Below are 12,307 nucleotides of genomic sequence, written 5' to 3'. Positions count from 1 at the left end.
CTGGGTCTGTATCCTGGTCCCTTGTTTCTCCTGCTTTATCTTGCTTCTTTGTGTGGACTGTGATGCTCTGTTTTGTCTGAGACATTGTGATGTTTTTGTGTTTATATTTAATTGGTGATTGTATGTTGGAGGGACTGGCCCATAATTTTTGTTTTCTTTGGATATTATCTACATAAGCAGGGTACTGTGCTCCTCTATTTGCTAGTTAGCAGCACTTATACAGTCACCACCCATTTTCTTTGGCTTGGGAGGGCTAGGGGGAGGCATGGTGGATGAAGTGAGTGTATTTAACTTTTGCAGTGTGAGACTTACTCCTGCATAGCTCTGGATGTGGGTGCAGAGTCACTTCTGCTTGTCTGTGCCAGGTGATGGAGGTCTGGACTTGGAACACAGCTTGCTTTGTCTCAATATGACCAAGCTGTGCAGGTTCATCTGGCAAAGGTTGGCAATTTGTAATTCTCCATATCCACTGCTTTTGTGCAGTCTCTCCTTCCACTTGGTACTCTGGAGGAGAAGTAATACTAATACTTTGGTTCTCCAGCATTGCCTTTGATACTTAAGTTTCCCAAGTTGTCATCTATATCTGATTATCCTCCAAGATAATCTTTAAATCTTTAACCTCAAACCAAAACATGTCCTGGAAGTTAGTTTTGAACCAAGCAATTAGTAAAGTATGTCTGCCTTGAGCATTGTGCTCTCTCAAAGACTAATCTATATGGGATCAAATTGACAATACCATCTCCAAAAGTTAGATGAGAAACTTTGGAGTCAGTGACTTCATGTTAATGATGGTAGAATAATTTGGGAAAAGATAGCAAGGATGATTACACAACTTGAGGACTGAAGACAATGTCACTGAATTGTACATGTAGAATTTGTCAAAACAGTGTATCCTTTTTTGTGTATATCATCATAACATAAATTAAACTAAAAAACAAACATAGGATTGTCTTCAAATTTCTATCATGCTGCAGAGTGGTCTTAGTATTACCTCTCCCCCAGAGCATATGAATTGATATTTCCTCTTTTTGGACTAGTCAAAAGCAACATAATACAACTAATAACCATCATTTTTCATTTTATTTATTTATGTTGCTGTTGAGAATACACACAGCAAAACATACACCAATTCAACAGTGTCTACAGGTACAAGTCAGTGACATTGATTACATTCTTTGAGTTGTGCAACCATTTTCACCCTCCTTTTCCAAGTTGTTCCTTCCCATTAATATATACACACTGCCTCCTAAGTTCCCTGTCTGATTTTTTGAGTTGCTGTTGTCAATTTGATCCTGTATAGATAGATCATAAAAGACCATGATGCTTAAGGCAGACATTCTGTAGTAGTTAAGCTAAACTCTTGTTTCATTTTAAGAAAACTTCAGGGAATATGTTTTGATTTAAGGTTTAAAGATTATCTCAGAGCAGTAGTTTAAGGATTCATTCAGCCTCCATGGCTCTAGTAGAAAGTCTGGAGTCTATGAGAATTTTAAATTCTGTTCTATATTTTCCCCCTTTTGATCAGGATCCTTCTACAGAATCTTTGATCAAAATGTTCACTAATGGTAGCCAGGCACCATCCAGTTCTGATCTCACGGCAGAGGAGGCAGTTGTTCATAGAGACAATTAGCCACACATTCCACTTGCTCCTCCTACTCCTCACTCTCCTTCTTCTTCTGCAGCTCCAGGTGAACAGAGACCAATTATTGTGTCTTGGATGGTCACTTATGAGCGTTTAACACCCCAAACACTACACAATGAACTAGGAGGTAGAACAGAGGCTATTAGGCCTGTTAACTGGAATGTCTCATGAAGCCATAACCCAAAACCTCCAAAAAAGGAATCAAATCCCATGAGGTGTTTAGTTGTACATAAGAAACCTCAGCAGCTACTCTTTTTCTTTTCATTGTTGTCAATATGTCTATTACACAACTTTTGCCAATTCAGCTTTTTACAGGTGTACAACTTATTGACAGTAATTACAATAATCAGCTGTGCAAACTTGCCCTGAGTATAGAAACTCAGTACTCCATAAACAATAACTCCCTATCTCCTTCCCTCCCATACCTGGTGACCACTAATAAACTTTGATTTCTATACATTTGTCTTTTCTTCTCTTTTTATATAACTGAGGTCATACAATATTTATCCTTTTGTGATTAATTTATTTCACTCACCATAATGTCTTCAAGCTCCATCCATATAGTAGCATGTATTGAGACTTCATTTTTTGTACTAGCTGAGTAGTATTCCATTGTATATATGTACCACATTTTGTTCATCCATTGATGGGTATTTAGGTTGGTTCCACATTTTGCCTATTGTGAATAGTGCTGCAATAAACATTTGTGTACAGGTTTCTGATTCTCTGCCTTCATGTCTTTGGGGTACAAATCTAGCAGTAGAATTATGGGTCATTGCATAGTTCTAATATTAGGTTTTTGAGGAACTACCACACTGTTTTCCATAATTTACATTTTGCATTCCCACCAGCATTGGAAAAGGATTCCAATTTCTGCATATGGAAATCTAATATTCCCAACCAATTTGTTGAAGAGACTCTTCTTTTCCCATGGAGTGGACATAGTACCCTTGTCAAATACCATTTGACCATAGAAAGGTGGATAGATTTCTGGACTCTCAATTCCATTCTATTGGCCTATGTGTCCATTGTTATACAAGTATCAGGCTGTTTTGATTACTGTACCTGTATAATGTTTTAATAGCAGCAATGTGAGTCCTTTCAGTTTGTTCTTCTCTTTCAACATTGCTTTAGCTATTCAGAGCATCTTGCCATTACATATTAAGTTGATGATTGGTTTTTCCATTTCAGTAAAGAAGGCTGTTGGAATTTTGAACAGGATAGTGTTCAATCTATACATCACTTAGTGCAGTATTGACATCTTAATAATATTAAGTCTTCCAATCCATGAACATGGAACATCTTTCCCTTTATGTCTTTAATCTTTTTCAGCCATGTTTTATAACTTTCATTGTATAAGTCCTTCATGTCTCTGGTTAGATTTATTCCTAGGTATTTTATTCTCAAGATGGTATTGTAAATGGAATTGTCTCCTTAAATTCCCTTTCAGAGTTCTCATTTCTAGTGTATAAAAACTCAATCGATTTTTGTTTGTTGACTTTGCACCTGACAAATTTGCTAAATTACTCTATTAGCTCTAGAAGTTTTCTTGCATATTCTTTGGGATTTTCTACATAACAGATCATACCATCTTGTGTGTGAATAGGGATAATTTTACTTCTTGTTTTTCAAATCCAGGTACCTTCTATTTCTTTTTTTGTATTATAGCTCCAGCTAAGACTTCAAATATGATACTGAATAGAAGTGGTGAGAGCAGGTACCCTTGTCTTGTCCTGATTTCAAGAGGAAAGTTCTCAGTCTTCCTCCATTAAATACAATGTTAGATGTTGGTTTTTCATATATATCCTGAATCAGATTGAGGAATTTCCCTTCTATCCCTATGTTTTTAAACGTTTTTATCAACAAAAGGTGTTGGATCTTACCAAATGATTTTTTTGCATCCATAGAGATGATCACGTGGTTCTTTTTCTTTCCTCCATTGATATGGTGTATTATGTTGATCAATTTTCTAATGTGGAACTATCCTGGCATTCCTGGAATGAATCCCAGTTGGTCATTGTGTATTACTCTTTTAATATGCTGTTGGATTCTGTTTGCTAGTGTTTTGTTGAGGATTTTTGCAGCTATATTCATCAGGGATATTGGCCTATAGTTTTATTTTCTTGCAGTTTCTTTGTTTTGTCTTGGTATCTGGGTTATGCTTGCTTCATAGAATGAGTAAGGATGTATTCCTTCCTTCTCTATCTTGTGGAATAGTTTAAACAGGATTGGTATAGATTCCTCTCCACTTGTTTAGTAGAGTTTGTAGTAAAGCTGTCTGGTGCAGGAATTTATTTTATTATTTTTTTTAGAAGGGGGTGATTTTTGATGACTGATTCAATCTCTTCTCTTGTTATGGGTCTGCTGAGATTTATTTCCTCTTGAGTCAATTTGGGTAGGTTATATGCTTCGAAGAATTTATTCATTTCATCAAGGTTATCCCATTTGTTGCTGCACAGGTGTTCATAATATTCTGTCACTAATCTCTATCAGGTCAGTTGTTTCTTTTTTTTTTTTTTCTTTTTTTTTTTATTAGGATTTGGGTGAAGATTTACAGAGTAAATTCACTTTTCATACAGCAGTTCACATATACTTTGTCTCATGTCATTGATCAAAATTTACAATGCAGCAGCTCCCCTCCCACTTCCTCCCCATAGTTACCTCCTCCCAGTGTCCATCCCTTCATACTCTTCGAGAGGCCCATTTTCTGCCAACCCTGTATATGATCTTGGATACACTCTCCATTTAGACATACATAATTGTTTAGCTTGTTCACCCATCTATCCGTCCCTATACCCATATTTGCTTTCATTAACAACTCAGTATTGTATTTACAAAGGGGTTCATATTTGTTGTTTGTACTGCCCATGTAACTCTCTCTGTCTTTCTCATCCTCAATGCTGCCATATTGGTCACTCACATTTGGTACATTGCCCTTCTCTTCACCCAAATCAATATTTATCTCTATCTATCTAACAGCATTCCCTCCCCTTCCCTCCCACCCCTGGTAACCAACAAAGAAAATGTCCTCCAATATATAAACATTTCCTTAGGTCAGTTGTTTCTTATTTTGGTTATTTGCATCTTTTCTTTTTGACAGTTCAGCTAAAGGTTTATCAATTTTATTGATCTTTTCAAAGAACCAACTTCTGGTTTTATTGATTCCTTGTATTGTTTTAATTCTGTCAAGTCTTGATTAAATCCCTTAGTCTAATTTTGTAACTTCAGAAAACATTTTCTTATGTGCAGGAACGAAGGCTAGAACTACTAGCAATCACAGATCACCTTAACCCAAACACCAGGGGAAAAAAAAAAAAACAAACACTTCATTGCCATCAAGTCAGATCCAACTCATAGTGATCTCTCCTTGGGTTTCCAAGGCAGTATCATTAAGGAAGTAGATTGCCCAATTCCTTCCAAGGAGTGGCTGGTGGGTTTGAACTACCAGCCTTTTGGTGAGCAGTCAAATGCCACATGATACTCACCTTCAATTCCTGTGAGCACTGAATTTCTAGACCCATCCTTACTCCTAAGATGCAGCCATTTTAGGTACTAACCCAAAGTGTGTGTATGTGTGTGTGCATGGTTGCATGAGAGAGAGAGAGAGAGAGAGAGAGAGAGAGAGAGAGAGAGATGGCTGAAAGTTCTTTGAAACTGATGAAAGAACTAATGTTACTGTCAATTGACATAATAGTTCATAAAGTTCATGTTCTAAATCCTAGTTTGGGGAGTGCCATCTGAGGTCTTAAAAGCTTGCAAGCAGCCATCTAAGATACACATATTCATCTCTATTTGTCTGGAGCAAAAAAGAGAGAAAGAAATCAAAGGTTCAAAGAAGAAGCTAGTTTACAGGACTACATGAATCATAGCCTCATCTATCCTGAGGCCAGAAGAACTAGATGATGCCTGGTTACCACCACCAAACGTTTGAGCAGGAGCACAAGAGACAATCCTTATCATGGATTAAATTGTGTCCCCCTAAAATACATCTCAAGTTGGCTGGACCACAATTTCTAGTATTGTGTGCTTGTCCTACATTTTGTGATCTGATATAATTATCCTCAATTTTCTGATGTGTTGTAAATCCTAACCTCTGTATGTTAATGATGCAAGATCAGAGCGGGGTGTATCTTTAGTCACTACCCTTACTCAAGTCATCATCCTTACATAAGTCACACCCTTGCTTGAGTGACATCTTTTATATACAAAAGGTAAAATGAGAGAGAAGTAAGCAGGGAGGAGAGAGACATCACTACTACCAAGAAAGAGGAGCACATAAGGGGCACATATCCTTTGGACCCAGGGTCCCTGCCCTGAGAACATTCTAAACCCAGGGGAAGACTGATGCCAAGACACATGGAGATCTTGGAGGAATGGCAGACCTACAGATGTTGCAAGGAAACAAGGACATTCCACCAGAGCTGACAGAGAGAGAAAATCTTCCCCTAGATCCAGCACTTTGGATTTGGACACCCAGCTTCCTAAACTGTGACAGGATTAATTTCTGCTTGTTAAAATCATCTACTTGCGGTACATCTGTTACAGTAGCACCAGATAAGTCAGACAGACCCAGACAGAATGGGAGAGAAAAGTAGAACAAAACTCCAATTCTCAAATAAGTCAGATTTACTGGACTGGTATGACTAGAGGAATCCTCAAGACTGTCACCCTGAGATACCTTTCAAACTTTTACTGAAACCACTCCCAGAGGTTACCCTTCAGCTAAGTAACAGATTGGCTCATAAAATAAACAATGTCATTCATGAGTACTAGACTTCTTTTTAAAAAATCATCTATGTAAGACCAAACAGTCAACATTTACACTTAAGTAAAGATGAGAAAGTGAGGGAGGTTGGGGAAGCTGTATTAATGGAACTAGAACACCTTGAGAAAAATGGAACCAATGTGACTAAAAATTATGTATGTGGGAGCGCTGGTGGAGTAGTGCCTAAGGCATTTGACTGCTAATCAAAAGGCTGGCAGTTCAAACCCACTAGCCACTCCTCAGAAGAAAGATTGCGCAATCTACTTCCATAGTGATACTGCCTGGGAAACCCAAGGAGGGGTTGCTATGAGTCGGATCCAACTCGAAGGCTGTAAGTTTGGTTTTCAAGTTGAGCCTGATTCATAGTGATGCTACAGACAACAGAACAAAACACTGACCAATCCAGTACCATTCTCACAATCCCTGCTATGCTTGAACCCGTTGGTACAGCCACTATGTCAATTCATTTCATTGAGGGTCTTCCCCTTTTTTGTTGACCCTCTACTTTATCAAGCATGATATGCTTCTCCAGGGAATGGTCCATTCTGACAACATGACCAGTCTGGCCATTTTCGCTTCCAAAGAACATTCTGGCTGCACTTCCTCCAGGACAGATTTGTTCGTTCTTCTGACTGTCAATGGTATTTTCAGTGTTCTTCACCAACACCACAGTTCAAAGGCATCAACTCTTCTTCGAGCTTCCTTATTCACTGTCCAGCTTTCACACACATATGAAGCAATTGAAAATGCCATGGCACACTTTAGTCATCAAAGTAACATCTCTGTTCCTTAAGATCTTAAAGAGATCTTTTGCAGATTTGTCCACTGCAATACGATATCTGATTTCTTGACAACTGCTTCCATGGGGGTTGCTTGTGGATCCAAGTAAAATGATATCACTGGCAACTTCAATCTTTTCTCCATTTATCGTGATGTTGCTTATTGGTCTAGTTGTGAAGATTTTTGTTTTCTTTACGTTGAGGTGTAATCCATACTGAAAGATGTAGTCACTGATCTTCATCAGTAAGTGCTTCAAGTCATCTTCACTTTCAGCAAGCAAGGTTGTGTCATCTGCATATCGCAGGTTGTTAATGATTCTTCCTCCAATCCTAATGCCACACTCTTCTTCATATAGTCCAACTTCTTGGATTATTTGCTCAGCATATAGATTAAATAAGTATAGTGAAAGGATACAACCCTGACACACACCCTTCCTGATTTTATACCATGCAGTATCCCCTTGTTCTGTTTGAATGACAGCCTCCTGGTCCATGTACAGGTTCCTCATGAGCACAATTAAGTGTTCTGGAACCCCTATTCTTTGCAATGTTATCTATAATTTGCTATGATCCACACAGTCTAATGCCTTTGCATAGTCAATAAAAAACAGGTACAAATATTTCTAATATTCTTTGCTTTCAATCAAGATCCATCTGAGATCAGCAATGATATCCCTAGCTCCATTTCCTCTTCTTAATCCAGCTTGCATTTCTGGAAGTTCTCTGTCAATACGTTGCTGCAACCGTTTTTGAATTATCTTCAGCAAAATTTTGCTTGCATGTGATATTAATGATATCGTTTGATAATTCCCACATTCTGTTGCATTATCTTTCTCTGGAATGGGCACAAATATCAATTTCTTCCAGTACATTGGCCAGGTAGCTCTCTGTCAAATTTCTTGGCATAAATGAGTAAGTGCCTCCAGTGCTGCATTTGTTTGTTAAAACATCTCAGTGGGTATTCCATTAATTCCTGGAACCTTGATTTTCATCAATTCCCTCAGTGGAACTTGCACTTCTTCCTTCAATAGCATTGGTTCTTGATCATATGTTACCTCTTGAAATAGCTGAATGTTGACCAATTCTTTTTGATACAATAACAATGTGTATTCCTTCCACATTCTCTTGATGCTTCCTGCATCGTTAAATTTTTGTCCATAGAATCCTTCAATATCGCAAATCGAGGGTTGAATTATTTCTTCAGTTCTTTCAGCTTCGGAAATGCTGAGTGTATTCTTCCCTTTTGACTTTCTAACTCCAGATCTTTGCACATTTCATTATAACACTTCACTTTGTTTTCTGGGAGCTCTGGTAGCGTAGTACCTAAGGCACTTGACTGCTAACAAGAAGGCTGGCGGTTGAAACCCACCAGCCACTCCTCAGAAGGAAGGTTGGGCAATCTACTTCTGAAGTGATACTGCCTTGGAAACCCAAGGAGGGGTCACTATGAGTTGGGTCCTACTTGATGGCACATAACAACAACACAACAACGTCAACTTTGTTTTCTTGAGTTGCCCTTTGAAATTTGTTCAGCTCTTTTACTTAGTCATTTCTTTCATTTGCTTTCTCTACTCTTGGTTCAAAAACAAGTTTCAGAGTGTCTTCTGACATCCATTTTGGTCTTCTCTTCCTTTTCTGTCTTTTTAATCACCTTTTGCTTTCTTTGTTTATGATGTTCTTGATGTTAGTCCACAATTTGTCTGGTCTTCGGTCACTGGTGTTCAATGTGTCAAATATATTCTTCAGATGGTTTCTAAGTTCAGGTGGGATATAATCAAGGTCATATTTTGGCTCTCATGGACTTGTTTTAATGTTTTTTCAGCTTCCACTTGAACTTGCATATGAGCAATGGATGGTCTATTCAACAGTCAGCCCCTGGCCTTTTTTGACTGAGGATATTGAACTTTTCTATCACCTCTTTCCACAGATGTAGTCAATTTGATTCCTATGTGTTCCATCTGGCAAGGTCTATGTGTATAGATGCCATTTATGTTGTTGAAAAAGGTATTTGCAAAGAATAAGTCACTGGTCTTTCAAAATTCGATCATGTGATCCCTGGCATCATTTCTATCACAATGGCCAAATTTTCCAACTACCAATGATTCTTTGTTTCCAACTTCTGCAGTCCAATCACCAGCAATAAGCAATTCATCTTGATTGGATGTTTGGTCAATTTCAGATTATAGATATTGGAAACAAATATTCAATTTCTTCATCTTTGGCTTCAGTGGTTGGTGTGTCAATTTGAATAACAGTAGTACTAATTGGTCTTCTTTGTAGGCATATGGATACTACCCTGACAGCATTGCACCTCAGGATAGATCTTGGAATGTTCTTTTTGATGATGAACGCAATGCTATTCCTCTTCAATTTGTCATTCCCAGCATAGTAGATCATATGATTGTCTCATTCAAAATGGCTAATACCAGTCCATTTTAGCTCACTAATGCCTTGGATATTGATCTTTATCCATTCCATTTCATTTTTGACAACTTCTAATTTTCCTAGATTCATCCTTTGCACATTCTGTGTTCCAATTATTAATGAATGTTTGCTGTTCATTCCCATTTTGAGTCGTGCCACATCAGCATATGAAGGTCCCAAAACCTTTACTCCATCCTCTATTTTGAGGAGGCAGGTCTTCCCCAGTTGTACTTTGATGCTGTCTAACCTGAGGGGCTCATCTTCTAGCACCGTATCAGACAGTGTTTCACTGGTATACATGATGTTTTCTGTGGTCACCTTTTACAGAAGTAGATGGTGGCCCTGTCCTTCTTCACAGTCTGCTTAGTCTGAAGTTCCACTGAAGCCTGCCCAACATGGGCGGTGCTTCTGGTATTTGAAATACCAGCGGCATAGCCTCCAGGCTCACAGCAACATGCCAGACACCACACTATGACAAACTGACAGATGAGTGGTAGAAAATGTATAGAAAAACATGTATAGAAATTGTTAAATGGAACCTAATTTGCTGTGTAAACATGCACCAAAAATACAATAAAATACTGTATATATAAAAGAACTAATGCCACTGAATTGTGCATAAGAAGAATGTTGAAAAGGCATTTTGTTACATACATATTTACTATAATTAGAAAAAAACTGATAAAAGACATTATCAGAGACAGAAAAAAATACTATAAACCACAAAAATGAAGAAAACCATATGTTTTCCAATATAGTAAAACTGCTGGAAACCAAAAACAGAGAAACAATCTTAAAAATACCTAGAGAAAAGATTTATTACCTTCAAAGTAAAATCAATGACAGAGATAGCTTTTTTTTCCACATTAAACACTAGATGACGGAATGCAATGGAACGTTATCTTTGAAGTGCTGAAAGAATAATGCCAGGTTAGAATAAATTAGGAATTCCCACAAATCAATAAGAGAAAATAGGCAACCCAATATAAAAATGGAAAAAGACTTGAAAAGGCACTTCACAAGAGGGTATCCAAATGTCAGTAAATGCACCCTACTGCTAATTTACCGCCTATCTTGTTATCCAACATTTTGCATTTTATGACAATAACAAAATATCTACTATCTGATTAATTTGTGCATTAACGATGGACATCTGGCAGTGAGGTATGTCTGGCAGGAATAAATGCCAAGGTGCAAGGTAAGAGTAATACTAGCTGTGATGGTTAAGGTTATGTGTCTACTTAGCTGGGCCATGATTCTCACTAGCTAGGCAGTTATGTGATGATGTAAGTGATGGGTAACATTGGGAGAATGGTAATTCTAGGACACTTAATTGTACTCACATGAAACCCACACGTAGGACAGGAGGCAGTAATCTAACAAGGGGATATTGCATGGTTTACAATTGAAAGAGATGTGTGCCAATGTTGTATTCTTTCACCATACTTATTCAATGTGTATGCTGAGCAAATAATCTGAGAAGCTAGACTAGATGAAGAAGAGCATGGTACCAGGATTGGAGGAAGACTCATTAATAATCTGCAATATACAGATTATACAACCTTGGTTGCTGAAAGTAAATAAGTTTTAAAGCACTTACTGATGAAGATCAGAGACTACAAGCCTTCAGTATGCATTACACCTCAACATAAAGAAAAAAAAAATTCTCACAACTGGACCAATCAGCAAGTCATGGCAAATAGAGAAAAGATTGAAATTGTCAAGGATTTCATTTTACTTGGCTCCACAATAAACACCTATGGAAGCAGCAGTCAAGAAATCAAACAATGTATTGCACTGAGCAAATGTCCTACAAAAAATGTCTTCAAAGTGTTAAAAAGCAAAAACATCACTTTGAAGACTAAGGTGTGCCTTACCCACAAAAGGGAATATGCCCATGACCATATATACAAAGTTGGTAGAGGGTATTTCTACACACATATATTTGTATGACTGTAAGAATGTCTGTATCAATAGAATTAACAGGGGGCAAAGTTATGGTAACTTCTTAGCTATAGCCAACCACCCTGATGGAGTGAGTTGTCAGGCCTGTGGGGTTGGGATTATGTCATGGGGGACATCAAGCTCAATTGGCAAAACATACTACACAAAAACATTTTTCCACATTCTACTTTGGTGAGTCTCAGAAGGAAGGTTGGGCAATCCTACTTCCGTAGTGATACTGCCTCGGAAACCCAAGGAGGGGTTGCTATGAGTTGGGGCCGACTCGACGGCACATAACAACAACAACAACAACACTTTGGTGAGTAGGGACTGGGGTCTTAAAACTTGCGAGCAGCCATCTAGATGCAACAATCTGTCTCTCTTCATCCAGGGCAAAGAAGAATGAGGAAAGTCGAAGATGCATGGAAACAATTAGTCCAAGGGACTAGTGGACCATGTAAACCTCAGCCTATGTGACCATGAGACAGAAGAACTAGATGGTGCCCAGCTACCACTGTCAACCACTTGGAAAGGGATCAGTGCAGGAGATCCTGGATAGAGTGGGAGAAAAATGTGCAACAAAACTCAAAATCATAAAAAAAGACCAGGCTTACTGGTCTGATGTTGTTGTTGTTGTTATGTGCCATCGAGTCGGACCTGACTCATAGTGACCCCTCCTTGGGTTTCCAAGGCAGTATCACTACAGAAGTAGATTGCCCAACCTTCCTTCCGAGGAGTGGCTGGTGGGTTTGG

General features: G+C 38.2%; 1 pseudogene; it reads left to right on the top strand.

The window, feature by feature from the left end:
* The first annotated feature begins 265 nt into the window (after positions 1 to 265).
* The window catches only part of LOC122149500, a 38,911-nt pseudogene continuing 26,869 nt past the window's right edge, over positions 266 to 12,307 (top strand).

The sequence above is a fragment of the Orycteropus afer genome, unplaced genomic scaffold, assembly GCF_000298275.1.
Source record: "Orycteropus afer afer isolate SDZICR_OR568_19922 unplaced genomic scaffold, OryAfe1.0 scaffold00330, whole genome shotgun sequence".
Taxonomy (NCBI): Eukaryota; Metazoa; Chordata; class Mammalia; order Tubulidentata; family Orycteropodidae; genus Orycteropus; species Orycteropus afer.
This window is presented reverse-complemented; position numbering and strand designations above follow the sequence as displayed.